The sequence below is a fragment of the Brachypodium distachyon genome, chromosome 4, assembly GCF_000005505.3.
Source record: "Brachypodium distachyon strain Bd21 chromosome 4, Brachypodium_distachyon_v3.0, whole genome shotgun sequence".
Lineage (NCBI taxonomy): Eukaryota > Viridiplantae > Streptophyta > Magnoliopsida > Poales > Poaceae > Brachypodium > Brachypodium distachyon.
In genome coordinates this window covers 18,284,817-18,290,716 of record NC_016134.3, presented here as the reverse complement: position 1 = coordinate 18,290,716, position 5,900 = coordinate 18,284,817, and the positions used below count along the sequence as shown (strand labels likewise).

The 5,900-nt window shown below is 46.6% G+C and overlaps 1 long non-coding RNA gene across 1 annotated transcript; it reads left to right on the top strand.

Annotated features, from left to right (window-relative positions):
- The first annotated feature begins 1,511 nt into the window (after positions 1-1,511).
- LOC112268768 lies at positions 1,512-3,571 on the top strand. Its single transcript, XR_002960217.1, has 3 exons — positions 1,512-2,783; positions 2,922-3,012; positions 3,122-3,571. It is a non-coding gene; the product is annotated as an uncharacterized LOC112268768 (long non-coding RNA).
- The last annotated feature ends 2,329 nt before the right edge of the window (positions 3,572-5,900 follow it).

Genomic DNA, 5,900 nt, shown 5'->3' with positions numbered 1-5,900 from the left:
TCCATAACGGTTCAAATCCTGCCACTCACAATATACTTTAGGTGTTTTTCCTGCGGTCTTTCCCTCAAAAAAATCTCGTTAAACCAATTGCGTTATATAATCCAGCATGGTTGTATAAAAGAAATTGGTAAATTGTGTCACTAGCTACTTGTCACGAATTGCTACTCCCTACTAGTAAATGACTGCTGTTTACTTGGAAGAAACGGATGTCCAGAAATTGAGGCTTCGACATGCGGATGCATATTCTTATCTTACTCAAAGAAATTTATAGAGAATTTCGAAATTGAAATCCTTAGAAACATTTTCTATATTTGTTATTTGATTTATCGGATTAAAAATCAAAAGAGAGGTAAAAGCTGGACTTTATCCTCTATAGTGGTGACACCGTACCACAGAAGTTATGGGTCATGTGTTTTGGAACGGAGATTGTATATATACAAGTGGATTCCCCACGTGTTGCCGCGGAAATCCGAGAGTTCCTGATAGCTGTATAGATAGAAGTTCGAAACAATATGATATTGGTGTATGTACATATATAATTCAACACCTGAGAAAGTATGCATTTCAAAAAAGATTCAAATAATATAAATTCTTACTGGTCTCATTATTGCAGGTGGTTTGCTAGTCGAGGCGGCAATTCTTGCTGGCTTATTTTCTTAGGAAGCTATTTTGGTTGTTTAGATCATATTCAACGGCTTGTTTATATTTGGTTGTATATTTTTTAGAATAGTTTATATTTGGTTGTATATGTGAAGGCATAGATAATAGTCTACAAGGGTTCATTGTCAACATCTTTAAGTAGCTAGCAGCCCGACAAAAGACTGTAGCAAAAGCCCAAGCTAATCAAAGCCCAGTATTAATCCACGGTCAATCTAGTCCACGTGAACCCACAGTCAATCTAGCCCAAGCGAACGCATTAGGTCACCTCCTGACCCGAGCTGGTCCTCTACTCCTCTCGATCCTCTCCTCATCGGGCATCTCCCTCGCGTCGCGCCGCCGCAGCCGCCGTTGCCCGCACAGCTGCTGTTTGCGGCCGCCGACCCCGAGCCCGTCCTCTCGCGCGCACCCGCTCGACGCGTTGCCGCCTCCGCTCACCACGCAGCTGCTGCTCGTCGCCGCCGCTCGCCGCCTCTGCTGCTCGCTGCCTCGTCACAGCCGCCGCTTCCCCTATGCCGCCACCGCTCGCCGCCTGCTGCTCGCTGCCTCGCAGCCACCGCTTCCCCGACGCCTCTGCTGCTCGTCGCCGCCGCTCGCCATGGTCGCAGGCCCTACCCTCCTCCTCTTTCCCAGGCGATGGCCCCCAGTCAACAACGCGGCTGTCGGGGCTCAGCCCGTGGGCGGCGGGGACGGCGCTCGGCGGCGGCCGGAGCTGAGTCCGTGGGCGGCGGGGACAGAGCTAGGCCGTGGCTGGTGCAGCGCGCAATGGTGGCGGAGTCACTGCGTGGCAGCGCGAGGCAGACCATGTCGTGCAAGGAGATCGAGCGGCCGGGCTGACATGCGAAACTAGAAGATGGGATTATTAGAAGACGCGGATAGGTTGCACGTGCAGGTTGCACGTTGCTAAATTGCTACCAATTGCTTCGACATTATAGAGTTTATAGATATGCTGCGGTAGGACCATGGCCGTGAATTATTTAATGGGATCGATTAGCTCGCTTAAGAATGGGTACTACCAATTGCTGGGTTCTGGACATGGTAGAATAGTCTTTGCATACTTTTGTTTTCCTAGTTGTTATACCCGGAATACATATAAAAGTTTGCAGTACAAGAGGTACGTAGACAGAGCTTTCACTTTATGCAAAATCTCTGTCCCAGGTTGAGTCGAGAGCGTCTGACTCCCCTTTTTGGAAGGGTTTGTTGAGGGTGAGACCATTTTTTCCCCTCATGTTTCGTTTACTGTCAACTGTGGTTTGGCTGTGAACTTTTGGAAAGATAGGTGGTTGCGGCACATTTCTCTCAAGGACCAGTTTTCCTCTTTTCATAGGATTGCGTTGAATCATCAGGCTTTTGTTGCAGAGGTGATGACGACTGTGCCTCCAAATATTGTCTTTATGAGGAATATTGTTAGGGCGAAATTATTTGTTTGGGAGGAGCCGTGTGCAAAGCTTGCTACAGTTCAGCTTGTTGACCAAGCAGATTCTTTTTTCTGGGTGTTGTCTTCTTCGGGATCGTACTCCGTGAACTCTTTTTATCAATTCATGATTAATACCGATTCTCAGTTTCGCCATAAAATTATTTGAAAACTTAAGATGCCTCTCAAGATTAAAATATTTGCATGGCTCCTATGCCGAGGGATTGTACTCACTAAGGATAACTTGGATAAAAAAAATTGGCTTGTTGCAAAAGGTGTGTGTCTTTTGTGATCAAAATGAAACTATTCATCACCTTTTTTCGATTGTCCTGTGGCGCGCTTGGTGTGGAGAGTTGTCTTTGTGACTTTTAATCCACCACCACCAACTTTCATCTCGAATATGTTTGGTCGTTGACTCCTTGGGATGGAGAAATCTCTCAAATCGCTCATTCTTGTTGGGTCTTGTGCGATTTGTTGGTTTATTTGGAATTGTCGGAATGACCTTGTTTTTAACAGAAAGACAGTTTCCAATTTTTTGCAGATGATCTGTCGGGCGGCGTACTGGCTCCGTACTTGGTCCCCACTGCTTCCGACCGGGGCCAAGAATTTTATGGATTTTGGGTGCAGCCGTATGGAGACGGTAGCACGGGCTTTCTACAGCCAGTTTGGGTGGCGCGTTGAGCGTAGGCTGGATAATGGATGATCTTTTCAGGTTTTATGTTTTTCTTTTGAGTACTCTTGAGATGTACTTGTGAATGCTGTTACGATAATTGATTTAATCACCAAAAGGCAGCGCTGACCAGTACGCAAGCTCTAATAATCTACTCGTATATGGACTTGAACTATTCAGGAAAGCAAAATTTTGGGATGTCTGTAATGTGCTCAAGCTTCGAATCTACATCATAATTGGGTGCCAAGAGTGGACTCTCTCAAAATTACTGGTAAACTGGCCGGCCAAAACTTAAGTATGCTCTTAGATTTAATTACTCATGCATTGCTCGGTGCATATCCAAGAGCTTATCCATCCAATATTTTATCCTCATGACGCAGATACTTCGCAAGATCCTTCTGCCGCAAACTTGAGAAGATGACAGGCAAATAAGTTTATTCCTCCTGCAGGGTGTTGTACTCGTATAGTCGTATACAATCTTTAAGCTGGTATTGTGGTCTTGACTGTCGTGATCGAGCCGATGGAATCTGGTGCGAGGAGGAAGGAAATCCTATACGACCCAGTGGCGCTGGACCCAACCATGAACCAGTCCCCGATCGCTGGATCTGCCGATCAAATCGTAAAACAAACCAGACTCCGGATCCTAACTGATTCGTTCCTGATCGAACGGCTCATGGCTGGTTCCAGCGGCGGGTCGCACAACTGCAGGTCGTATAGGATTTTTTCCGGGAAGGAAATCCTATACGACCCAGTGGAGATGCCGAGATTGGAGCGGCTAACCACCTTGTCTAGGGATCTTCTGCCGTGCTATCCCCAGTTCCGGTGACAAGAGCATGTCATAAACCTCCGGTACCACAGGTTATAAAAAAAATTAGAACTGAATATTTCACGTTTACCCCATGTTCTTGATTTTTGATAGTTTTTATCCATTTAAATTAGGTGTTAATATTTCATCCTCTATATTGTGACACTGTACCACATTTTACCCACTTTAACAAAAATTCCTCCGAATTTGACAGGACGAGCCACATATTATGCCTACATGGTAGATGACTGGATTCCAATGGAAAGCTTAAATTTTCAAACTTTTTCTCTTCTACTCAATCCACCCGACCCATCTGACACCTTTCCTTGCTTGCTTCAGTTCTCAGTTTGCCAGACTGAAAAAAAAAACTAGACACACCACTGCTGTTTTGGTTGAGCCAGACAGTGTTGCTGGTCAAACTGTCAGATGCTTGGTTACTGAAACTGGCCGAGTTCGGTTGAACTGAAAAACAAAATTCAGTTTTGAAACACGATGCGCAGAACAGAAACCGAATTCAAAACCGAACTTTCAAAAAAACTCATTCGTGCGTGAACAGAACTAACATTGATTTAAACCGACTAGTTCACATCATCATCATCATCATCATCATCATTGCATACACTAGAACAGAGATTAACATACATAGATAAAATAAAAAAAACAAGAACTAGTCGTCGTCGATGTTGATGACCGCCTCCACTCGGGAGAGCTCGATGGCGGCATCGACCTAGGCATGCTCGATGGCGGCCCGGCGAGCGTCGTCCTCGGCCAAGCTGGCCTTGGACTGCTCCAGTACAAGGCGCGTGACCTCGTCCACCTCCTCAGCCCCCGGCGGCCCTTCCACCTCCTCAGCATCCGGCGCGTCCACCTTCTCCGGCTGCGGCGGCGCGGGAGCGGCGGTTCCACCGGCCTCGATCTGCCGCTCCTCCTCCGCGAGGAACGCCAACCAACGGTGGCGCGCGTCCACGCTGAGCTCCCGGTGGTAGTACCACCGGCGAGCGCCTAGGCTCACCCCGTTGGCGGGGGTGAGGAGCGTGGCTGTGGTCCTATTTCCCCACCACGGCGGTGAAATGTCCGGCGGGTTAGGGTTAGGGTTTCCCTGCGGCGAGGAAACCGACCGTCGGCAGTGGCGCGACGAAGAAGGGGCAGAGTGGCTCATGGCGGAAAATAGCGGTAGCGCAGTGAAATCTAGCGGTGGCACGGTGGTGGAATGCGGCGGAGGGAGTTTCAAATTAGGAACCGAAAAGCCCCCTCGAAGCCGTAGATATACGAGCGACGGAGGTATTGTTTCGGTTCACCGCAAAAAAAATTCGGGCCGAACCAGGTTTTGGTAGCTGGTCGGGCCGTTTTTTTTGGCCGAAAACCGAAAGCTAAGTTCGGGCCGCCCTAGTTCGGTAACTGCTAGAGATGTTGTCGGGAGGACATGGCATTGGATTGTGCATGTAAGCGAGTCGGGCCAAATCATGCTGACTAGGATATTGGATCACTTGTAAGCGGGTCGGTTGGATCGGGCAGGAGAGAAAGCACCGTGAAACTTTATGCTTTCGATTTGGCATCCAGTCATCTAACATATGTAGGCTGTTATTTAGGCCAGCGTGATAAGACTTGCAAAAAATGTTGTTAAAATTGGATAAATTGCGTCACAATGTAACAACAAGAGCTAAAATATGACACAAATATGAGATAAAATACTGGCACAAAATTTACAAACAAAGGTAAGAGGTGAAATTTACTTAAACTTTAATTGGTAATAACGGCCCTTGCTCCGACGACATATGTATTAGGAACATACCGATTTTATTCAGCCAATGCTTTAGAGATGGAGATCGACGGAGGAAGTCAACTTCAAAATGGGAACAAATGGCAATACTATGGCCAACACAAAAACATCACAGCCGGTAGTGAAATGGCATGCCACTCTGTGTCGCAGCTAACGTACAATTACCTATAAACGACGCTAGCACATAAAAGTAATAACGGCAAAGTAGCAGGGTTCCTCTCGCAGGAGATTTAAAAATCACGGGGTAGCTGGTCTTTTCAGCCGCTGTATGACAACAAATCCCATAACGACAACGTGCCAAAGGTAGTTAGCATGATCTTAATAAGAACGAGACTATTATAGGACAGGAGCTGGAATCAGCCGGTTCCCATGAAGAGACAGGAGAACGAGTCGAAATATACTCAGAGGAACAATTAATTCCTTTTTACTTTTTCAAGAAACATGCACCTATGTATTTTTAAAAACATTTTCATAGTATTTTAGTTTCTTCCACCGCAAGAATACAAAAAGAAAGGTAAGCTCTCAGCCTCTCAAAGTTCCTCTTTATCTGTTTTTTTTTTTGCTTGGTGTGCTT